This window comes from Helicoverpa zea, chromosome 2 (genome assembly GCF_022581195.2).
Source record: "Helicoverpa zea isolate HzStark_Cry1AcR chromosome 2, ilHelZeax1.1, whole genome shotgun sequence".
NCBI lineage: Eukaryota > Metazoa > Arthropoda > Insecta > Lepidoptera > Noctuidae > Helicoverpa > Helicoverpa zea.
This window is the reverse complement of record NC_061453.1, coordinates 4,738,477-4,751,742: the sequence shown is the minus strand read 5'-3', so window position 1 is coordinate 4,751,742 and position 13,266 is coordinate 4,738,477. Positions and strand designations below refer to the sequence as shown.

Sequence of the window (13,266 nt, the reverse complement as noted above, 5' to 3'; positions counted from 1 at the left end):
AGCTAAAATGGGCACAATTACGGCCCGGCCGTTTTTAATTGACATCGGTCCCTTACCTCGTGTGCTGACCCTGCAGCGATCAATCTCCCACTCTGTACGCAAATACGGCACTTGATTTTATCTGGCCGTAGCACGGAACTAGAAGTAGGGTTGAATTTGGTAGCTTAGAGTTCTGTATGCTAATTAGTTTTTTACTGTTAGGAACTTCTGTGTGGCTAATGTTACAAACAATGGATCGATGGATGCAGACAGCGTAATCTAGCGAGTCGGCATCCCCTCGGAACATTAAAACCAATCAATACGTATTTGGGTAGTGAATCGCAGCTTTCCCATGCACTTGCATTTTTTGCAAAATAATCTTTATGTTTATGGGAAAAGGTATATGAAATGAATAGGGAATAGGAATAGGGTAGGAAATTTGTGGAGTTCTATCCGGATAGGTTTTAGGTAGTTTTAGGTTTTATTTGATTATTGAACTTAAGGTGCAATTATTTGATCTCGCTAAAACAGGGATATAATTTGAAATTAATAAATAGATATGAAGTCAGTCAGATTAGTCATACTGGTCATATCGCATGTCCTAATTACTGTCGGAATAAAGGCTTCTTCGAATATGTAACAAACATTTATTGCTGAACAACGGATGTGGGAACGCCCAGTGACATAAACAAAACATCGCCAATATTTTCTAAGTGATGGTAATCGCACAACATTACGTATAATATATTGCCCTAAAAATCATCTATTTTGTAGGTGGCATATTTATAAGAAGTTTTAAATGACTGTAAATATTGTTTTACTAATTGGACAAAAGGAATACGATAGGAAACGTCAAGTTATTTTGCTATTTCTGTCGTGAACTATGAAGTTCTAATCGGGAATGTTGGGCCTCGACAATAGCGGCTAAGCGACGCCAGGGAAACATTGCTTATATCGATATGTAGTTCGTACTATTTACATGTTATTTCGGAATTTATAGGTACCTACGTTTTAATTGTTGTTGGACGAAGAAACATTTCCTGGAAGCATGTTCTTTGATGCCCACACTTAAAATAGAACGCAACACTGCAATACAAATGCGCCACCCATCAGTTTTCAGCTTTCATAATTATTTCGTTTCGAAGAAGTTAAACGAAACTACCGGGTGTTTAACCCGTTGCGCGACAAGAAGTTTGTCAGTAAACGAACACGGGGCCGATTGACAACTCCAAAATAGCGGACGTTAGCAACGGTTAAAACGAAAATTCTAATTTGGAACCAGAGTCTAAACTTTTTTATTTATCTGCCCGTAATATTTTTGGTGGCTCAGAAAAGTAACCGAGACCGCCTGAGCACTTAACGTGGAAAAAACCATTGATCTTTTACTGTAATTTGTTACCCTTTTTGGTAACTTCCTGACTAAGGAAAATTTGTTTGTTTGACACTTTTATCGAGTTCGCTTAGATATATTATTTGTGTATGTCGGTGTCATTGGGGAGGTATTACTACAATTAATGAGGACCTTGACTCAAGACCTGTTCAATTAACTACTAATTACCTAGCAGAATGTAATTATTTTAATAACATTTTATGTGTTTATAGTTTTTAGCCATTTACATGACTTAAAAAATATTGTTCAGAGTCATCAACTTTCAACAAAATTCTTTTGTTACATTTCTTAATATTGTAACTGTATTGCTAATCATATTTAGGTCCGACATCTGACTCAGAAGGTACCAACATAAAAACTTTTATTAACCATATTCTGAAATAACGAGGTCGATGCCTTGTTTTACTAAATAAAATTTAGCGTGACTCAGTAGGTTTCATAGGGAAGTAAGGCGGCTTACACATCGGTTCCTATGAACTGACGCCTGTCCTGAATATTAATTGTTATACGTACATTGTTTGTGTATAAGGACCGGCAGGTTTCCGAACCAAAACTGATTCCATATTAGATCTGATCGGTTATTCGATCAAGCCTTTAACTACCCGTGTTACGAAAGTACTGAACAAGAAAATTCAGGTTTTGCTGCCGACCACTCAGTATTTATAAGGCCGTAAATCACAAGCTAAAAATGTTGCCGGAATGTTCAGTAAAAACTTTGGAACGTTAAATGTATACCTTAGGAGGTAAGTTGGAATAAATTAAGTAATATTTTCTGTAATTTTCTGTAACAATAAAGATTATATTTGTGAGTCGACGGAGGTCACCGAAGCAATTAACAGACACCTATTGTGTTACTTCATATTTGTTTACGACAGATTCATATTAAACAGGAAAATGGTCTGTAAACAGTACTTACAATCCGCGGACAATATAGTAACAAGAAATAATAACAACAAATGTTTTTTTTTTACACCGGTAAAAAACAATTTATTGAGTGCATGATAATAGATGGCTCAATGGTTTTTCTCCATATCAGTTGGGTGCATGAAGCCATATTATCATTTTCTTTTCCATTGTAATATAAAATCTAGTTATTTCTTACACCTGTTCATATTGGCGTGAAGTATATAATAATATTAGCTACACTTAGCGGCTGGCTGGGCGGTGAGAGGTCGTTTTAATATAGCCCAGTTCTATGGCTCAATTTAAAAAGGTATTACCCACTCATATTTTATGATCAACCTGTTATTGAGTTACCAGTATACCCACCACTAGTGAATGTAGTTAGAAGTTGGATGTCGTAGACTGTATGACAGAACTAAACCCAATAAAATATAGGAACTTGCGCGCTTTGGCAGAGAAGAATTTGCGACGAGGCAAGTGTGATTTCCAAAAGTTTCAAATAGGTTTGTCTTCAGATTATAAGCGATCTGCTTGTGTTACCAAAGTAGGTCTTAAAAACATAACAGATTGCTCTATTTCGAAATAAATCAATCACAATATTCTTAAGTGGTCACGGATTATAAACTCGAACGAAACATTCCCCTTAAAAGGTGCGTCCTCAGCGCCAGACGTTATTGAACTTTCATGAAAGGATTACAGCTCAGTTGTCTATACTCCATGCATGTGTGTCTGTGTGTAACAATGCGTGATTCATGTGCCACTCTACAAGGCACCGCACACTTAACCATCAATATTTATAAGCATTTGTTACCTTAACTTTGCCCTAAGACCATGGAAATATCTATTGTAACTAATACAGAGACTAGTCTATTTTTAAATGTTCGTAATGTTCGCAATACTCTGAAGGTTGCGAACTCGATTTTCCGGTTGGTTATCTGAGGAATTAATGACAATATGTTAGTACAAACCGCAAAATTATAGTTCGGCCATTCAGAGAATGCGTTCCTGACACGTCGCGATTGAACTGACGACGTAACTTTGCAATGGCGTTGCAGTTACGATAAAAATATTTTTGCTGGTTGTTTACCGTTTTAACAATTGAGGAGCATTAAAACAACATTATTATATCAATAATCAATGAATGTAGTTACGTCGTCAGTTCAATCGCGACGTGTCAGGAACGCATTCTCTGAATGGCCGAACTATAATAGTAATAACACATAAACAAACTGTAGTTACGAAGAAACGAGTGGTCGATTGGTAGAAAGAATTGATGACAAAAACACATTGCATGTCGATGCACAATTTAATTCGATCGTAAAGTGTCAGGTACCGAAACATGCAGTCAGCATCCTGCCACCCTGCCAAATATAGCTCGCGGTGTTTTTGGATGCAGCGACACTAAAGTGATTCATCATAATATTTCCAATATTGGATGCGATGCATTTCCAGTGTCCGTTGATATCAGCCGGTGACAGCGAACTGATATAGCTACTGTCTATTGTCTCTGCGTGCTGCATTGTTAGGGTTGCCACAACTCAGCCGCTGTTGTTAAAACCGATATCTCAAGAATTTATCTTTCTAATCTAAAGAATAGGTGTGAAATGAAATATTAAATAGAGACTTCATAAAAACGCATATAATTATGCTTAATGGCTGTGTGAAATATTTAGCAGTACATATAAAAATAAAGGAAAGTAAACAAACGTAATTATTAAAGACCACAATTAGCCATAATTATGTGCTTTCTCTGCGGCGTGCTTATGACAATAGAGTCATTTCGCTGAAAAATCGTGTGCGCGGTGCTAGCGGTCGGGATTTTAATTGTTAACAAGCGGAAAATTATATACGCTTATTGTGAGTGACGCCCCTACTTTTCTCTGAGTCAATGGCGGCAGACGCGAGGCGTGCTCGGCGTCCGCGCCAGTGTGCGTCGCCGCTTCCGACTCGGCACACTTGGCCACCGAATCACCGATCGGATTTTCAAACTTCGAAAACAATCGGGCGCGATTTTCTTCTTAAAAAAATTTTCATCGCACACATTGCTTTTGTGATTGAAAGTATAGTTCAGTGCGTGGAAATTGAAAGTTATGCCAAATCTCATGAATGTGTAGTGCGAGTGTGTTTTGTTTTGTGATACGATCAGCTGTTATGGAATTAGCTCGTCATAAGGTTTCTGTTGTTCTAAGCAAACATTCGTAAGATGCTGGTTTTGATTTTCGCACATTACGATAACGGCATGTAGTTCATACCTAGTTAAGCTGTAATGTGCTTTACCTTAACATAGCATATCTCTTAAACAGTTTTCTTGTAAATAAATAATTTATGAATGAAAGACGTCGTATACAACGTAAGACTTAAAATATTCAGTGTAAACAATGTACTCCTATGTTCATGTCAAGACATTAAAATCTGGTACTCATTGACATTCAAATGATTGTATCGAATAGCTTATTGACAAAACAATTATGTATATTGACCGAGATCATTAAATTCCAATTGGAGGCTCTAAAGGGTATCTAGACTTAAACACAAAAGATTTTAGTAAACACTTCTCACAAGATTCAATTTATACAAATTAATGTATTATCTTTGCTCAATAATTAATTACTAAAGTACTTGAACTATTCCTTCTTGATAGATTCCTATTTACTCAAGGTACTCGTGTGGGTGTAGATTGATGATTACTAACGTAATATCCACTAGGCATGGCTTGCGACTTTATCTGCCTAATGGGAATTAATTACTCTCACAAAAAATGCCATATGTGCAAAAATGTCAACGGTACCTACTCGGTCTAGTTAACAGCTGAAAAGTTTTGTTACAGAAAGGTTTCTGAACTCTTTGGAATAATAACTACAGAATAAAAAAAAATATTTACAAGATATCGCTTACAGTTAGGTTCTTTTTGTAATGCTTGCTTATTGTTTTTCTAAGTGACTTATGTCACCCCAGTCATAGTATCACAGTCAATAAACGAGGTGATAAGAATAATAATAAGGTATTAATCCCATTATTTGACCTTCTAGGTTCCAGCAGATAATCTAGACATTCTTAAACGTCTCGAATGTATGAATATTAAGTACAGAGCTCATAAATATGCCTTATATCGGACGCTTATAACGCATATAGATGAGCACACAATTTCCTTAATATCTTTTATTTATTTACCACAAAAAACTAGGCTACTATAATGCTATAACGTGTTAAAAAACCTTTTTGTAATGCAACCTTCGCACGCTTGCTGGCTGGATAAAAAAGAAGGATTGATATGCATCCGCGAGCAACTGGCAACACATGCGTAGGAGTCTGTCAACTACGTTCTCACAGTTTGCCTTGTCTTAATTGAATATAATAATGTTTATAATAACACGCGGCAATGTTAAAAGCAGGGCCGTTAAGTAGAGGCCAGGATATTTGTAGCATACATTGCATGAGAAGTCTATTTCGAAGTATTCTGATTAAAATAGTCAAGTGATTTATAGTACTAAACTATTGATTGAATATAGAATTAGATTCGCGTAATACTTACAGGCTAAGGGGATTTTTTCACGCTTCATGAGACTAAGTATCAACAATCTAAGTAAACTGTGAAGTGAGAGCGTAGCAAGCCCCTGCGATTGTTGTGAAAAGAAGATAAGATTAGTATTCATTAATGGTAGATGTGAATAGCTTGGAGATCTTAGGTGCTATAAAGTTGGTCTCTCTTTTCGCCAAAATAACAACAAGAAATTCACGCTCAGTATGCTCTCTATATTTTCCAAGAGAATTTTCCTCTAAATGTTTTCAGGAAAATGCAGCATCTTTCAGATAAGCTTTACCCTCTTTCAATTAACTTAAATCACCCAAACAAAGCCTTGTTTTTTCCTGTCGGTCTTCTATTACCGACAGTCCCAGGTGCATTTCTTGTTCTGTTTTTAAATCACTGAAATGCCAAATGAACGCAAAACAATAAACAGTTTTAGAGTTGTTGTGGAATTTAGTCCTAATATAGTACTTTACGAGCATCAATATTTGCACACGAATGAACACAAAAATATCTTAGAACCGTTATGCGACAAGTTGTAATATGGTGGTACTTCCGTGAATCATATTTTATTTGCAATAGGTCAGGTTAGGCATGAAACAAACATAACCAGGATAAAATAGCATTCCATGATGAAGACACTGTTCTAGTTTGATGAACTATGACCAACTTCTATCCATAGATTACCTGTAGGCTGATTACATCTCATATATCTGGGAAAAAAGAATGACCTAGTGGTTGTCGCAAAGGTAATGCAGAAGACATCACCGTCATTATCATTACCACTATAGAAGTGTATGTAGATCAAAGCGTTTTCCATACTAATCCGTGAGAATTCTGAGCATTTCTGAGATAATGATTTTTTGCAACCGCTAAGTAGCTCTTGGAACGTGCAAGTGAAAATTGAAATGCAGATATTTAGATAAAATACAGTGGCGATGAGTCACATTTGCGAGTGGGAATTCCGTGTATTTGACTTTATAAGCAGTCGAATTCAACGTCAGGGGACATATCAAACCTCATTACTGTTTCATTGATAAAAAGAAGATGGACAGTCGTAAATAAATCAAGGCCAAGACATTTTCTATTGCGTGTTCAAGATTTATTGCACACTTCATCGTTATCCAAGCAAATAGAAGAATGGTCATAATGACTGTGTCACTAATTGTCCGAGATAGCACATTAGCGCGAACCAGTGTAATGATTAGATTCTAAACATACCACATATTACGGCATAATTATCGATTTCTCAGTTTATGTAACGTACAACTATGATAGCATTGCATAAAAATAACGTGCGGTGGTGTTCGTGTCAAACTCGATCAGAACAACGGGTAATGTAGCTGCTCCCTATTGTAAAAGTGTTATAATGGTTACTTCCTAACGTGTGATGCAATTAACTGTAACTGGGATGATTCGTTCCGACTCGTTGTAGTGTCTTCACGAGACTACGAATTGCTGTGACGGCTATCTCACTATCAATAACAATCACGAAACATGTGAGCATCTGCCATATCGACGGTTATCGAAAATAGACAATTGTTGATAAGTGCACCTTGATCTGAATTTGTAAGAAGATATGAGATACATTAATACATCTTGAATTACCCCTTCTTAATCTAAAATCCCATTTTAAAAACTAACCGTTTAACCAAACAAAAATAAAACACTAAATAACGATCGTGTTTTTTGTCAAATGTTACACATAAGGCCTTTAATCGTTTCTTGGTTTGATACGCAAGTTTCTATCGAGACGTATACGCAGATAATCGGCGATCACGCGAGGGGAAATCATTAGTGTTGTGATCGTTCCCACTTTCTGATGAGATAGATAAATGCTAAATGAGTTGTGACAGCAACGATTGATTGGTCATTGGATTCGAGTTATAGCCATTTAATCGATGAAAATGCAGTTAATAGGGAGGTACGCGAAAGTCGCTTGGTGCATTGAAAACCGTTGCTACTCATTAGCTGGGAAACCGCGATAAAATATTCAAATCTACCATAATACCTTCAGAGCTTTCGTATTTTCTTGAAGGCGTAAGTAAGACGCAGTACTTAAAATTATCATCTGTATAAAATATAATAGTCTTCGAAGCATGACATCTTCTCGATTTCAATATTTGCGTAGATCTCTTAAAAGAACCTTGGTTTTATTTTAATTGACCAGCTTCATGAAAAATAATGAGAGTTTTTTAATAAACCATTTGAATAACAGATTATATTATGAGATAAGCGGATTCATTCTTTTGTTTTGCACAGTCTGAGACATTAAAATGAACAAGGTTTTTCGCAGTGTAGTAGCTTAATTGTCATAATGCTGTATGCTGCCTCGGAGACAGCGTGTAGTTTTCTTCATATCTTGAAGATACCTAAATAATCATCAAATACCTAAATATCGTTAATGAAAAAAAAACATATATCATAGATAAATTATTATCAGTTTGTTTCTATAAAGATTTAATTTCCAAGTTATGCAAACAAAAATTAAAAAAAAAAAAAAAAACATCAATGATTTCCTCGGTTTTGTAAACGACAAATTCGAAGCGCGTATTGTCATGGACGCCTGTGTGCGAAATATATTCCCAAAAAATGCTCACTGTCTCCGTAGTGATCCTGTATTCATAAATACGAGTATATAGTATGTATGAGTATTATGTTATATTATGTAATAGTTAATACAGTAAACTGAAGCCGTGACAACGCTGGTCTATCGATAGAACCGCTGCAAATGTTGTCGTTATAAGATTATTTATACAATATCCGTTCAGAGTTAATGGATTCGCTTTCTTAATAATATGTTTTTCATTTTTATTATTAAAGTATACGTTTCAATATGTATATGATATAAAATTGCATATGGATTTTATTCAATTATACCGTGGTTTATGGAATATTCGACTTGAGAGTTATTTTTGTATCTAGCTATTGGAAATCAGATCCCTAGACGAACGAGTATTTACATCACCGAAATATAAATACATACATGCTATAATATACATTTTATGTCAATGAATTAAGCGATAAAACTCTTCACTAGCAAAGTTTAATTTAGTTAGAATTATAAAGGTGATTTTCTAATAGGAAAGTCATTATAGTCATTATATTTAATTCAGTGAAAGAAGTATTTATACTTCAAAATGTAGGTACTGAAACTGTAAAGTAAATATTACTTTAATAACTTCAATTGCCCTTGTCTTTTAAGTAGTTTAATCATCGTAATTTAATAGGCACAATAAAATGAAAGCATTAACCTTATCAAGAGGTAATCAAGGCATACTGTAAGCTTATTTATTAAAGGAAGCAAAACTGATCTTATTTCAATAAATTGACATTTCCTTATTTAAATGTAATAAGTAAAAACTGTAAAGGGTCAACTTTATTACCATTGTATTGTATTAATTAGTGGTAATTAAAGTATGTGTAAGCCAAACCAGAAATAATTGTTATCATATTTTGAAAAAAATACATTTTTATTTTGAAATGCAAACATGCAAAAGATCAAACGCCAATCTTCTTTTTTGATAAACAGTATCTTTATTACTGGCTTAATCTGCCTAATTCTGTAGATCATTGATTTCTTCTGAATTCTGAACCTTTCTATCGTTATAAAACACGAAAAAGTGTGAGTACTGGATTAAGATTAGAATTCATTGACATTTAACATTTCAACCATAACACCAATTTCTCATATGTCTCATACATTATTCCTATACGTTACATCAGCTTTTATAATCGAGAAAAGAAGAAAGACCGCTTTATTTTCTATATCGATTTATGACGTAACGCCATCTTGATCTACGGCGTTATCATAATCAGCGGCACTCATGCGCAACTTGTCAAACCGCAGTTTCCCCCACTCTAGTGAAACTTATGTCTTTAGCGAAAGTTGACTGGATACGTTATTAACATTGTGGAAAGAATTTCCCTTCCATTATATAAAGTCAACATTAATGGCGTGTGAAGAGGCAATCCACGGCGTTCGTTGTTCGCAAACCTAATGAGATTATCAGTTGTATGTTTGTTTGTAAAGCCTTGATCGTCAATTAATTGGTAACGGTATTAAGAGATTTAGTTTCGAGTAATCTGAGGATGAATCGGATTAGGAAATACGACATGCCATTGTATTGTCAGGAAAAGTAATTGCTGCATACCAGACAATCCTTAATTGTTATCAGTTCCTCGAGATTCCTACTAAGGATATAAGTGCGTAGACAAATACCAGGAAACGAACGCAGCAATCTATTATCTTCATTGTCAACTCAGTAACGGTCATCAGACGGAGGATATCATGTCTTAACTGGTGAAAGCAAACACTTGGATAAGATTGTTTCCAATTAGAATGAGATCACGTTCATAATCAATTTTATTGCCTCTATTTAGATGTCTGGTTGATAATAATCTTAATTGATCCTTGAATTGAACCCGCACTTAATTTGTATTTCTAATGGTTAGCCGCTGAATAATAACGTGCCTAAGATAAGGAATGGAAGCTTTTGCTGATTGCTACTCTAGCTTTATTTTCAAGGTAAAGGTATCTAAATTTCTCTGCGAAATGCGATGGTGCTGTCCATCGAGAGATATACAATCTCTTACCTTCTCGTGCTTTGAATCGTCAAACATTTTGAATGTAGGTACTCGCAGGCACTTGCAAAAAAGAGACTGCTAAAACAGACTATTGTCAATCAGGTACGAGACAGTATAATGTAACATCATCCAATTAATTTCATAAATAAGTTAATTTCCACTGTGTTTTAGCCATTGTTATATCTCTATTGACGAAACAAATTCGCTAGCTTTGCAAATCGAACCCTTTCCATTTCTGTCAGGGGTGTTCAACGCAATTCATTAGGCAGTCACATCATTGGCCACCCCCGGAGGGTGACCTAGGCCCCCGAAACTTAAATCCTGCGAGGGGACGCACTCCGAATCCATTTGTGCAGTCGATATGCTTAGATGAACATCAACTGCAGTGGGTGCAGCTTGTAATTGGTACATACTACATACATATTTATGAGCGAGGGTCTTTGTGTTACGTATTGACGAGATTAAGGCGGATTTTTAACATTAACATTCAAATACAGAACACCCCCTATTCTTGTTTTAAATTAATGTTTTTTTTTAAATATTTGTTTTGCTTCTGTACAACGCAGTTTCCAAGTTTGATGAAACCTTAGAACTAAAATATTATCGAATAACATGTACTTTCTCAGAACATGTGTTTAAATGTAATCCGTAATTGTCCCGTTCTACTGTTACTTCAAGTTAAGTTTGATTTGTATTAAGCCTTAGGTATTCTATGGCTTACAAATTAATTGATTTGAAATACTAAATATCACGTACCTACATCTGTTTCAATTTGACATTCGGATCATTCAGAACAGAACTTTGACAAGGTACAGCCAAATCTTATTATCTCACAAATATCCTTCCATTTCTATGAGTAAGCCCAACAGCCCCTTATACCTATAATCAAAATTAAACTAGTCTTCACCTAAGCTCTAATCGTGCTAAGTCAGCTAACAGACAGCAGATAATGATGCCAAGGTCTCGGCCATCATATGTTCAATGTCGAGTTTGTATGTCTTCTCCGATTCACAATAAACTCCTCTATATAAGGCCTGTACTACAAGTTATCTTTGTTTGTTTTAGCATTGTGTCATTGCTCAAAACTGATTGAAAAGCGTGGACGGCGGACTGTTTTTCTGTAAAGAGTTGTCGACGTCGATCTTCGTCTTAAGATTAACCTTGTTTATATGAATGGCTTTACTATTACAAAATTAGCCTCAAAGTGTTTTGTTGAGTCCCATGAAGTGGACTAATTGAGTTGCGTATTAGAAAAAATAACCACATGTTTACATGTCATGACAACCATGGTCGCGTCTTGTGGTATTAACTTCGATTGATCGATCGATTTATTGATTTATTGGCTTCGCTGTTTTTATGTTACTTGTAACATGGTATCAATTTCAGGATATGGTGGATCAGTTCTTGTTGTATTCGGCATATTTATTTGATAATCTGAGGCATTATTGGTTTCAAGAGTCTTCGTTGCGAAAAATATCATATCATAGTATTTCACATTTATTCAGAAATATTTGGATATTGGTTCCGCTTTTTGTCCTAAGTAAATAAATGTCAATACATAGGTGTTTGATATATTAACAGAGTATTGTTATCAGTAATAGGTATTAATATACGCACTAGCGCCGTAAGTCTTGACCGCAGCGGCAATAGACTAAACGTGATTGACATATTGATAACACTGCTTACGTGAATGACTTGCTTGTGAATAAGTTATCACTGCAGTATAAATGGCTTTGTGCTGTTCCGTCTAATCAGTGTAGGGCCACCCAGTAGGACCCAAGAGGTCCTAGTAGGACCGTGTCTCATCTGTCATGTATAACCATAGAGGTTGATAGTCTTTGTGTGTTCGTTCGTTCGTTTGTATCAAACTACCATTGTTACCATATTTGCGATGGTTTCTAACAATACATGTATAATTATTTATCCAAGTAATTAATTAATTATAATGTATAATTGATTATCATTTTTAAACAAACCCCTTTTGTTCTATAAATTGTGGGAAAATATTCAGACTAGGGATATTCTTTTTGGATGCGGTATCAAATCGGCACAACTTAGTTACCTTTCTCGTCTGCTAAGAGCTTACTTTAAACTGAAATATAATTTGTAATCTGACAAAGCATAACATGATATTCCAATGTTTCGAAATATACTTACATACATCGAAATTAAAATGCCAAGAAACTCACATATTTTGAAGCAAAGGTGACCAAGAAACTTGATGCCGATATATTGTTGTGTTGTCTATAATGAATATTCCTCATGAATGACGTAGCGGTTTGGGCACGTGTTCCGCAAACTGATAGACTGTACGGGAGGCCCGTAAACCACATCCGAGCTATTATTGTACGTGTACCATCATTACTATAGGAAACATCCAGTTAAGAAAACATTAGGATTTGCCTTATTTTCAGCAGGTACAAAAACTTCTAGAAAATAAACATACACTTTTAGAAATCTGCTGTGTTAGTCAGAAGCAATGACGTGCAGAAAAAATATGACTATATAAAGGCAGCCTTTTGCACCATAGAAGATGCCTATGATAGGATAAATATAATAGGCCTTTTAAAAATAAAATATTCCGACGAATAGAGAACCTCTTTTTTTAAGTGTGTTTTAAATAAAATTTTAATCAGCAGATTACGTTCTTAAACAATCTTTATCATCTGAGATTACGGTATAAACAAATATCGTTTCGTTTGCACTGCAATTCGCGCTCAAAAGCTGTTTGAATAAGGAACGTCGTGCGATCCACCTACTCCATAGAGCAGGGTATTTCAACCGGTGTGCCGCGGCACACCAGTGTGCCGCGTACGTTTCCAAGTGTGCCGCGATGCTCAATTGCAATCATAAAAAAATATTTCGAAAAACAAAAAAGTAC

General features: G+C 35.4%; 1 protein-coding gene across 5 annotated transcripts in view; it reads left to right on the top strand.

Moving 5' to 3' along the window:
* LOC124643349 (ras GTPase-activating protein raskol) overlaps positions 1–13,266 on the top strand; it is a 164,034-nt gene that overhangs the window by 72,222 nt on the left and 78,546 nt on the right. The window contains exon 1 of one of the 5 annotated variants that reach the window (XM_047182396.1): positions 4,206–4,444. The exons of the other annotated variants lie outside the window; for them this stretch is intronic. The gene's annotated coding sequence lies outside the window, so the exon portion shown is untranslated. Of the gene's footprint in view, positions 1–4,205; positions 4,445–13,266 lie in introns of those variants that run through there. 5 annotated transcript variants of the gene reach the window in all.